Source organism: Pithys albifrons, chromosome Z, assembly GCF_047495875.1.
Source record: "Pithys albifrons albifrons isolate INPA30051 chromosome Z, PitAlb_v1, whole genome shotgun sequence".
NCBI lineage: Eukaryota > Metazoa > Chordata > Aves > Passeriformes > Thamnophilidae > Pithys > Pithys albifrons.
This window is the reverse complement of record NC_092497.1, coordinates 37,925,167-37,937,442: the sequence shown is the minus strand read 5'-3', so window position 1 is coordinate 37,937,442 and position 12,276 is coordinate 37,925,167. Positions and strand designations below refer to the sequence as shown.

Sequence of the window (12,276 nt, the reverse complement as noted above, 5' to 3'; positions counted from 1 at the left end):
TCTTCATTAATGACACAGAGGAAGTGATTGACTGCACCCTCAGCAATGCTGCAGATGACACCAAGCTGAGCGCTGCTGTTGACACACCTGAAGGATGGGATGCCATCCAGAGGGACCTGGACAAGCTCAAGAAGTGGGTCCATGGGAACCTTAAGAGGTTCAACAAGACTAAGTGCAAGACGCTGCACCTGAGATGGGGCAAACCCTGGTATCAATACAGATTGAGGGGCAAATGAATTGGGAGCAACCTCATGAAGGACTTGGGATTGCTGATGGATGAGACAGTGGACATGACCCTGCAGTGTGTGCTCCGAGCTCCCAAAGCCAGTTGTATCCTGTGCTACATTAAAAGCAGAATGGGCAGCAGATCAAGGGAGGTGATTCTGCCCCTCTAACCTGCTCTGGTGAGAACTCACCTGAAGTGCTGCATCCAGCTCTGGGGTCCTCATTATAGAAAGACATTGACCTGTCAGATCGAGTCCAGAAGAGGACCACAAAGATGACTAGAGGAATGGAGCATGTCTCATAAGAGAATTGGGATTGTTCAGCTTGGAGAAGCTAAGGCTCTAGAGAGACCTCATTGTGGCCTTCCAGTACCTGACAAAGGCCTGAAAGAAAGCTGGAGAGGGACTTTCTTTAAATAAAGGTTTATAGAGATAAAGCAAGGGGCAATGGTTTTAAACTGAAAGACAGCAGGTTTTGACTGAATATTAGGAAGTTCTTTACTGTGAGGGTGGTGAGGCACTGGAACAGGATGTCCAGAGAACTGGTGGATGTCCCATCCCTGGAAGTGTTCAAGGTCAGGCTGGATGGGGATTTGAGCAACCTGGTCTAGTAGCAGGTCTCCCTGTCCATGGCAGGGGAGCTGGAACTAGATGATATTTAAGGGTCCTTTAAACCCACACAATTCTGTGTTGGTTGTTTCTTCACCCTGTTTTCTCTGTCTCTTTCAGCTCCAATAGCAAATAAGCCAAGGATATCTATTTAACATCCTTGACTGGCATGCAACCTGCCAAAAAGGAGATGAGCAAGAACAACATGAAGTGGTTGTCACAGGTTTTAATGTGTAAACACCTGAATTTGTAACCATCACAAATCTGTTAGCTATTCATACTATTCATGCAGTTTGGTTTTGGTTTTGTCTTTTTTCCAAGGAGCTTCAACCAGAAGACAGAGTTCTCTGCCACCAGCACACAAGGAATTATCTGTGTAGAGAACAGCCCTGTGGGACTACATAATGATCCCCAGCAGTATGAAGGATTACTGAGAGGTCTGAGGAGGACTATGTACATCACAGGAGAGATACACTGAGCCTCATACTTGAAAGGTGTTCCATAAAAAGGATGAATCTTTTTTACAACAAAAATATTAGGCACTGTTAGATCTCCACATTGCAAAATGATGTTCCTATTGACAATTTGTGGTTCTCTATTATATTTTCCGTTCATGTTACAGGTTAAAAGAGTTGACTCATTTATTCAAGACCATGTGATGCTAGAACCAGGCTTAGACTGCATTCTTGTACAACAACCAGTGACCCAAGACAGGTTTTTGCCTCAGAAAGGTGTCAAGGACAGGCATAAGAAGTACTTCTTTTAAAGAACTGTTTACAAAAAGATAAGAGAATATTTTACTTATTTCAGTTTAAGCATTTATCTAGAAACAAAGTGTTTTCTTGGCAGGCAAGTAAGTCGCAGCATTCCACCAGGCTAAACAGCTCAGCTTCACCGGAATCCTCTACACCATGTCTCATGGCACAGTAATATATGCCTTGTTAGTCTACTTTGTATTCCCCTTTGACAGTATTTGCTCACATGTGAAGTATTTTTGTGCAATGAAAAAATTTACATTAATGAATCCTTTTACATCCTAACTTCAATTTTCAAACCATGTTTTCGCCCTTGTCTTTGTTAAATAGCAGGAAAATTGAACAGTAAGAGAATTGGATACTCAACAGATATTTTCAGAATATATCCTTAGATACAGATCCATTTTGCAGTTTTCTGCATGGTTTATAGTTGGTTGTTTTGTTGGTTTTTAATGAGGAAAGCAAAGTCTATTTCTGAATTAAAAAAATTCTAAGATCTGATGTGCAAGTCTACTTGTCAAAGTTTACTAATACAATATGGTACCTTAATTAGAAGCACACTTCATTGACAAGCACGTGGAGTAACTTAATGATTAATCTGAATGACAAGCCAAAAGTAACTCTTATTATACAAATTTAACAAAAAAAAAAAAGGAAAAAAGAAAACCGACAACCAACCAATGAAACAAACAAACCAACAAAAAAACTCCACAACCCAAACCAATGAGAAATCCTCAGCAGTGCAGGAATCTTCTTTGAAATATTCAAAACCCATACATGTTACTTTTATTAAAAGTACTTTTGAGTCCTTTTTAGCAGAGTTGGACTATGTTTTCTACATTATAGTGACCTTACTATTATTGCTGATATTTGTCATGTAATTTCACTTCCTCCCTCCTTCCCCATAACTGCTCTAGATTCAATGCTTTGATGAAGAACATTTTAAAATGCTCACTTTATAACATTGCTTCTTAAGCCTGGTCTCTCATTTGAATTTTACCTCTTGCAAAAATGTGTGGCCTGGGTCTGAAGGTTCTTTAGGGTTGAGCTTAACAACCAAATTTGGGATAGGGACTCTAAAGTTAATTTTTGGAGTGGAAAATTGCCAGAATTCTCTCCTACACTCCATTGCCCTTTCTATAATTCCTTACAGAGGGGAATTAAATAGTGAAGCAGCCAATTAAACTCAGTGGTAGATAAAAGTAGACTGTCTCAGTACAAAGAAAAAGGGACACGAGCCCAGATGCAGAACATCCACCAAAAACGTTGCGGAGAAGCAGTGGGCAAGCAGGTGTAAATTTATGTCAGCATGTGTAGGAGTATCTACGATAGTGCAAATCTAGAGAGCACAGTTAAAAATAGCAGTGTAGACAGATGAAAGTAGACTTCAGTATGGTTTAACCATTTGTCCAGAAGACTCTTAAGTCTAGGTTGGCATGTCTTCATATCACATATAGATCAAAGCTATTACTGAGCAGTCTGCATGTCCTGCAATCACACTACTCAACTGCAGTGTAGACACATTCAGAAATAGAGCTACTGTAGATATGTTCATCTAAAAACTGCATTTGCAAATACTAAAGCCTAGAAGTATACTGTAAAGCATATGGGACCTGATGAGGAACACATGCTGCAGAGTGTCCATTTTGCTAAATTCTATTAGCTGTTCTAATTTTGTCCTCTACACAACCTGCTTCCCTTGTACTCCTGAAGGACACTGTAACACATGTTGGTTGGCCTCTCCTGTGGGGATTTGCAGAGTCAGGCCACGCTAACCTGAATCTTCAAGTGCATCAACTCATCCAGCTTTACTGTCTGAGGAAGAGACACTGTTACACTCTACAGGCCTCGGAACAGTACTTATTTCTCTTCATACAGGATTAATGTCAGACTCTGAAGCCCCAACTGAAGCAGCTGTATTAGTTATAAAAATCACAGAATATGTCGAGTTGGAAGGGACCCACAAAGTTCATCAAGTTCAAGTCCTGGCCCTGCATCATCCACAAGAGTCACACCATGTGACTGAGAGCACTGTCCATATACTTGAATTCAGTCAGGCTTGGTGCTGTGATCACTGCTCTGGGGAGCCTGTTCAGCACCCAGCCATCCTCTAGGTAAAGAATCTTTCTAACATCCAGCCTAAACATCTTCTAACACAACTTCAGGCCATTCCCTTGGGTCCTGTCACTGGTCACTACAGAGAAAAGATCAGTGCCTGCCCCATCTCTTCTCTCACAAGAATGCCCTAGACTGAGATGAGGTGTCCCCTCAGTCCTACTGGTTCAAGGATAGTCATTTCACAAGAACATCAAGATACCAACAATTCCTTTATCCATTATTGCTACTACCAGGGGCAGAACACAGGAGCTGATAAAGTCCTTTGAATCCAGGACCCCCTCTCCTCAAACAGTGGTTTGCTGCGCAGCTGCTACACTACATCCTCTACTAGCTACAGACTACTACAGACTCTACATCCTCTCAAGGACAGCTTACTACTATTTGTACATTAAGTGAACAAAGGGATCTATGTAAGTTTTTAAACTAACTGCATCATGAATGATTCACTCTGGGGAGATTTTGTGTGTGCATTTTGCTAAATCACAACCAGAAGACAAGTTAAAAAGGAATGCAGTTATTCAGCATGCTTAGCTGCCTTACCAGGAGAGTATAAAGACACACAAGATAGTGTTGACTCAGTCAATTAAAGCTCTGGTAGGAATCAGATTACAGCAGCATGGATTACAAATGGTAATTTACCATGGGAAGAAGCAAGCTAGTGAAATACAGAGAGTTCTGGGTGCAGGTACAAAAATCCTGTACTGTTGCCTGTCTCTCTGTGGAAACCCTAACCACATGCAGAGCTGTGCTGCAGTTAGCTGTTTGGACCTCAGCATTCAATCACTGCAAAACCTCCAGTCACCAGGCAGTGCTGTCCTGGCAATTTCCACTAAACTGGGAGGAGCTGCTGACCCCTTAGAAGAGACATCCTGTAGAGACACCTTGACAAATTAGAGGGCTGGGCAATCACCAGCCAGATAAAGTTCAACAAGGGCAATAGTTGGATTCTGTACCTGGGACAGGGCAACCCCTAATGTTGGGACAAACTGAGGAACAAGAGGCTGGAGAAGGAATGAGAGGCCCTGTGGAACAGGACCTGAGGGTTCTGGTTGATGGCAAGTTGATTGAGTCAGCAGTGTGCCCCAGCAGTCAAAAGGATCAACTCTCTCCTGGGGTGCGGCAAGGAAGACTTCCTTTATCTTAAAAATGTCAGTTTGATGCCTACATGAGCACTACTCTCAGTTCTTCACAATGAAAGAACAACACCCCATGTCCTGAGGTGCATCAGGCACAGCATTGCCAGCCAGTCTGCTCTGCACTGGTGCAGCCTCACCTCAAGTCCTGTGTGCCATTTTGGGTACATGAATTTGCAATATAAGAAGGATCTAAAGTTATTAAAAGGTGTCCAATGGAGGGTTAGGGAGCTAGTGAAGGGCATAGAGGGGAAGCCATATGAGGAGTGACTAAGGTCATTTGGTCTGTTCAACCTGGAGAAAAGACTGAGGGGAGACTTCATTGTAGTCTACAACTTCCTTGTGAAGGGAAGAGGAGGAGCAGGCACTGATCTCTTCTCTCTGATGACCAGTGACAGGACGAAAGGGAACTGCATAAACTTGTGTCTAGGAAGGTTTAGGTTGGATATTAAAAAAAGATTCTTCACCCAGGGAAGTGGTCACAGCACCGAGCCTGTCAGAGTTTCAATGTTAATGAAAGCAAGTAATTAATGAAGTAAGTATAACTCTATTTTCTGGTGATTCCAGTCTGTAACTCAAGGTAAGTTTCTGCCGTGTCCTATCAACAGGCACAAATATTGTGCTTTACTGAGTGTTCAGCATATGAGTTTGCAAAATGACAATATCTCAGACATTAACATAATTTGGACACATGCCCTGAGATCGCTGCATGCAAAAAGAGGAGAAGTGAGTACACTTAGTAGCACAGTAAAAGTGTGGATCAGGGAATGTGACATAGCTTATTTACCTTACTAGCACTCTTCTGCTTCTCTGTGCACTGTATTTTCCAGATATATTTTGCTTCATTTTGTTCGGTGTATTTTGTTTGCATTTAAAACCATCTTGGAGACAGCTTTTAGAAATATTCAACGGCTATCATCAATATTTAAAATCTTGAGCCAATTCAAAAGCAACTCCTGGGCTCTTCATAAATTTACTACTATGACTCAACTGGAACCGACAGTGTAACATATAAAAGGCAGAATATTTACAGCTGTATTCCAGTAAAAGAGAACACAAAGTACGTACATGCACATATAAGCATGGTAGCAGTTATATGTTGTTAGTCTGGACAGTTAAAGGCCCGTCAATATGGGCAGATTCTGCATAAGAACTAAATGGATGGATAACCAGCAGCACAGTATAGCTTCGGATCACACTCATGTGCACGTCTCTGTCACACACATCACAGAATCGCAGAATAGCTGGAGTTGGAAGGGACATTTGGAGATCATCAAATCCAATCCTCTTGATAAAGCAGGTTCTCACAGAGCAGATTGCACAGCATGATGTCCAGACTGGTTTTGAATCTCAGAAGGAGACTTCACAACCTCTCTGGGCAGCCTGTTCCAAGAAGGCTATGTAGCACAGCCTGATTTTTACTCAAAAATGTAAACAAGTTGGCTAAAATAGGGGGGTTGAAGGGAAGTGCTAAGTTCCTGATTACAATTTCAGTTTAAATGGAAAGTTCCAGACTGGTACAGTAACAATAAAGCAGAAGAGGGAAGGGGGACATGATTTATGTATAAGGAGAGGTCATGTAATACACTGTATTGAGTTTCAAAGATAAGTAAGACAATGCTTTTTTCTCTGGTATAAACAAAAATAATGCCTGCAGTTTGACTGCAAACAAGAACTGAGGAGGAAATGGAACTGAAAAGGAAATGCTCACAGCAAACCTTACAAACCTAATGCTATGCTTTAACAAGGAAAAATACATTTTCAAGTATCGCTCAATAATTCTTTATAAAGTGCAAATCAGCCACATTAATATTCAAAACAAGCTTTTGCAAACACTCCTTAACATACAAGAAAATACATGTAATGGAGGATTGCCCTGCCTGCTGAACTATGGTGGCTGAATTGTACTTCCCTTTGATAAGTAGGATCTTCAGACCTCTGAATCACTTGGAGCTTTATCTTAGAAGATGAAATCACAGTTCCACATTAGAGGGATAAGTGGAAGATGATACTTCTACCACAATAATTAATTAATTAATGTCCCCACAGTTTAGAACTCTCTTAGGTTCTTAAATCAATGAAGTATCTAATGCATATGTTCTATTTTCTTGTTTCCAATGGTTCCACTGTGCATATAAATCTATTGTGGAGGCACATTAGCATTTAAAGAGAAATTCCCCTGTGTTTACAAGCACCTGCTCCATGTAAACCTGTCTTCTCTATCTTCTTTGAGAAATGGACAGATCTGCCAAACACAACGCTACTCCAGGTCTTCTTGCCAATTATCTAAGCACTATTTCCTTTAGTTTAGTTTAGTTTTGGCCCTATCCTGAGAACAGTTGAGAAAAACTACTATTTGCCCTTCCAAAATCCTATACTTTTCAAATTTTCTAACATATTTTTAATCTTGACAATGAACATATACACTTCAACTGTACAAAATTCCTGTATTTTCTAAGCAACACACAGTAAAGCATTGGCAAATGGATTATTCACAAGGATTTTCACCTGAAAAATACAAACTTTCATTTTACTTGGCATTAATTGTCGTGGCTGCATAAAAATAGCTGAGAATATTCTCTACTGACATTTTACCTTTAACTGTAACCTGAGAGACATGTAGGTTTATCCTAGTAAAACTGAAATAAAAAGGGTAATCATTCCCTTCTCTTCCCCTTCTTGTTTATGATTCATGGATTGCTTCTGGAGCTTCATGTAGGTAATCACAGACAGACAAGCTGTGCTGCACACCTCATCTAGTCAGCTGAAACACTGAAGGGCCAGATGAGGGAAGTTACTTGCTGCATCCCACAAAGGCTGCTGGAAATTTTGGCCTTTGTGTTTGCGAGGTGCAGCATCACAGTTCCATGCACACATGACACCAAACAATGTCAGAAGTACCAACACCACTGCACTATTACCAACCAGCTTTTGTGTTGCTGTCCGTGACAGGTGACTAATCCTCACCAGGCTGCCTCTGGCTGTGTGCTCCTCCTTTCTTGTTGGCATCTTGTCACACATGGAGACAGCAGTACATGCATGTCTTCATTTTAGAGCACAGAAACTACAGTGGCCCCAGCAGGACTGTAACACTTTCCCCTTCCTGGTTCTAATCAGACAACTGTACAAGTAGTACAAAGCTGCTCTGGGTGTAGATACAGGCACTTACTAGTTTTTCAAGCTTTGTTGATGTCTGAACAAAAAATGGTTACAAAATACATAATATTTGGGATCACAGTTTCACATTCATGAAATACAAAAAGATTTATCACTTATTCGCAGTATTCCATGAAGGGACAGAATCTCCAAAGGTATCACAGTCACCTTGCCCAAGAAGTCTACTTCTTTTTACATGCAGCTCTTTGCAAACTCAGAAGCTGGCACCAAAGAACTCATGACATATTTACTTGTCATGTTGCTGTCATTAGAGAAAAAATATGAAGAGGAGCAGCTTCTATCTAATATAATTTACTATCTTCTATAGAACTTTTACTATACAACTTCTATAGAGCCTGAAACACTGTCCATGTCCTTATGCCAAAATACACTTAAAAGAGTTTTGAGTAGCCCATGCTGGACTCCTCCCTCCAAAAAAAAGGAGGTTTTTTAACAGGCTCTCCAGATTTGTAGAGTCACTGGGCCAGTCCTCTGATGTAATTCTGACGTAATTCTATTGTACCCACTTCTTCAAGAAGCTACAAGCCACATGCTTTCTGCAGCATGTTGAATCAATGACACAGACCAGAAATCACATAGACTTGAAAAATCACAGGTTTAGGGTAGTGTCAGTGACTGAGTTCAGTGGAACAGTGAATTTCCATAAATGACTCTCATAAGTGACATCTGAAAACATGCAGAAAATAGGCACACAACAGCTCACAAAGGAAGCCTTTTCACACGACGCATGGGCCCAACACCGGAAAAGTTACCATTTTCCATAATTACTATAGTGATGAGGCAAGTGCCTTCTTGAGAAGTGTACAGGTCAAATTCTAACTGTTTTGCTCACAAGAAAAGTGCTTCTCACTGGGTTTGAACTTCTCACTGTATCTTAACTCTCAAAAACTGCTCTCAGAACTAGGTTTCCAGCAAAATCTTCAAAATATGACTCCAGTATAGAACCAGGCATACTTGCAGGCTTAGCTGTACAAAGAGAGAAGTGGCTTACCAAGTCCACCAGGCATGACCTCACCCATAAGGCAGTTACAGAAGATGTTAGGCTGAAGAAGTTCATGTTTATGGATGGTAGTAAGGCAGTAAGTCGTCCTTTTTATGGCTGATAGCAAGTACATGCAGTAAATATAACTCCTAAATTCAGTAAGGACAGGATACTATGAAAGTCTGCTACAGCACACTGCACAAGGTTTAAATACATGCACATTTTTCAACATAAACCCTTACTGCAGGATCAGTGCCACAAGACATAAAGTGACTTTGATTTTCCAATGCTATGGTTGTATACCGTTCTTCAGTCATTTAAATGACACAAAAGGGTTCAACAGCCAGGTGATTTGCTTCAGAATAATTTTTTAAAAACTTTTTTTCAGTTACCTTTTGGTGTTGGATTGCTGAGGTGTAAAATGAGGCCATGCATCCAAGATTTTCCATGGACGCGCAGGAACTAGCTGATTTTTGGTAGGTTTTCGGGTGGTGGTACTTTCAGAAAAGTAGTTGTGACTGATTAGTTACTCTGTCAGAGATGTGGCTTTAAGCCAACCATTGAAAGTACCATCAGGTGATAACACTGACAATGAAGACTGAGAGTATTTAGGAGCTGGTTTGTATCCAGTACCAGCAGGACCTGATCCTCGAGCTCGTTGCTCACACAAAATCGCTCACTGCCATTTGCTCACACAAAACCGCTCACTGATAAGAGCATCAAAAAGGTTTGATCTCTATGGTGCAAAAACATGATCTTGGGCTCACGCAATTATAAGCCTTGGCACAGCTTTTCTGCCAGATAACCTGGCATTTGTTTCCCCCCAGTTACAAACATGCAACTCCTAACTGATTGTCTTCCAGATTTCGGCTTGCCCGGAGGTACAGGAGCGTGCTGACGGCTGGGTCACCGCCCGAGCGCCCGGCTTCGAGCACAGCAGCAGCAAGATCTGCGTCGGGTCCCAGTGTCAGCAGCTTACACCGCGCTATGAGGGCTTCGCGGCCACTCTTGACTGGGCTGACATCACGTATGTGCTCAGCCCCGGCAAAACCCCCAGTGTTCAGCCCTGATTTCATGCAGAAAGCACTTCCCCGGCGCGGGCTAGTCGGGGCCGGGGCTCGCCCCGCCACCACTGCTCCCGCCGCCTCCGCAGCGCCGCTCCCGCGCCCCCCGGCGGGGGAAGCACCTCCAGCAACACACGCACCCCCGCAGGGCTCCCCGGGCTCGACTCCGCGTCCCCTCCCACCGCTTCGGGGAAAGGCGCTGTCGGCGGCAACAAAGCCCCCCGTCCGCCCCGCTGCCCTCGTCTCACCTCAGCCCTGCGCTCCGCTCGGCCGCGGCTGCTCTATGGCAGGAGGAGGAGAAGGAGGACGAGGAGGAGGAGGAGGAAGAGGAGGAGGAGGACGAGGACGAGGAGGAGGAGGAGAAAGGGAAGGGGAGGTGGCCCCGCCCGGACCGGCTGCGTCACAATGCGGGGGGCTCTGCCACGTGACTGGGGGCGGGGGCTGCGGGACCCCCACGCTCCCGGGGCGGCCCCGGCGGAGGCGCCGGGAAGTGGGAGCAGCGCTCCTGTCCCGACGGGAGCCCCAGGCGAGCGCCCCACGCGCAGTGGAGCGATGCCCGCGGCGTCCGAGGGCACTGCGCCGTCCTGGGAAACGCCGGGCGCGTGGCACCGTGCTGTGATACAAATGCGAGAATGCCGAGCTCGAACCTGAAAATGCCAAGTTCAGTCCGCTCACATCTGTTTAAAGTAAAAGTTGGTGGGTTTGGGGGCGGCTTCTTGTATATATTTTATTTTGATCTGCTATAAAACCTGGAAAGCCTCTCTGCTTCTCTCTGGCTCGTGAGGATGCAGGCGGTAGCGCGCACTAACACCTTCCCATCGAGCTGGTCCCACCTTCCTTGGCGAGAAACCTGCGTTTCCTCCCACAGCCCGCGGAGCTGCCAAGGGTGCTCCCGCACCCCGCATTGTTCGGGGAGCCGGGCGGAAACCTACCCGCCGTCCCTCCGACGGTGCAAGGGCTGCACGAAGAAAGGAATCCTGCAAACAGGTTAGCCCGAGTAACATCCTGTCACAAGAACATTGATGGCAGCAGGAGGAAAGCAGAAAAGCGAACCTTTGACTGGTTTTCCTCTTTCTGATTTAACCTCTTTTGCTGGGTTTCCTTTCAAATAAAGTACATCTTCTTCTCCGGGGACACCCCCTTGTCGCGGGGGAGAAGCTTGCGTGTCCTCATGAGGTTGAGAGCTATGCTGGAGGTGGTTTGTGCCGCCGGTAGGGTCTCCCATGCCAGACAGGTCTCAGCTGAAGGGTCAGACAAAGTGTGTCCACGAGCAGGATGAGCTCGCTAGCCGTCTGGCAACCGTCCTAGGAGAAGGACAACTCCAACCCCAAACCCGGGCAGGTGGAGCTCGCTTAGCCCTGTAAGGCCATCCATCTAAGAGAAGGATACTCTAACCAAACCTACATCCTGAGGTATTCACTGTCACCGTCTGAGCTCTCTAGGCCGTGGCAGATGAACCTTAGGAGTAAAGGGTGGGACCAGTTCTGCGCATGCTGTGCCTCACCTAAAAAATCCATTGTGCAGGTTTGAAGGATTCACCCACATTGCAAAGCCCTGTAGCGACAGGTGAGGGTTGAAAACGGCAGGTGATAGGAAGCAGCTGGAAGCCGCAGACCCAACCCTGCATACAGGCGGTTCAGGATATTGGTCATTCGAGACTTGACCCCGGAGATGACAGTCTCTTGTGGCAGCATCCTGAATGACCAAGCAGCCTTTTCTAGGGACAGCACTGCTTGCTCCACACAGAGAAGGGCCTAGCAAAGGTGGCCTAAACAAAGCTCATCTCCGCACCCGGTTGGATAACCACGGCCAACTGGCATCGTCCGTGTGGTCAAACAAAAACAAAGAGATTTCAAAGGCATACACCTGCTGCAAAGGTGTGCTCAAGCTTACACTCGCATGTTGGAACATCAGAACCATGCTTGATACTGGGGATAGTGGATGTCCTGAGCGTCGTTCTGCTCTAATTGCCCACGAACTGTCATGGCTCAACATCAACATTGCTGCTCTCAGTGAAGTTTGTCTTCATGAGGAAGGCAGCCTTAAAGAACATGGTCCTGGCTACACACTCTACTGGTCAGGCAAACCCAAAACCAAAAGACACCTTTCAGGAGTTGGCTTCATGATTAAAAACTCCATTGCCTCCAAACTTGAAAATCTGCCAACAGGTCATTCCAATCGCATTATGTCCTTACGCCTCCCTCTACACAACAA

The 12,276-nt window shown here is 44.5% G+C and overlaps 1 protein-coding gene across 3 annotated transcripts in view; it reads right to left on the bottom strand.

Moving 5' to 3' along the window:
- The window catches only part of SNCAIP (synuclein alpha interacting protein), an 89,599-nt gene extending 79,238 nt beyond the window's left edge, over positions 1 to 10,361 (bottom strand). For 2 of the 3 annotated variants that reach the window (XM_071581105.1, XM_071581101.1), the window contains exon 1: positions 10,311 to 10,361. The gene's annotated coding sequence lies outside the window, so the exon portion shown is untranslated. The remainder of the gene's footprint in view (positions 1 to 10,310) is intronic. The other variant, XM_071581104.1, reaches the window with a different exon arrangement.
- Between the last annotated feature and the right edge of the window lie 1,915 nt (positions 10,362 to 12,276).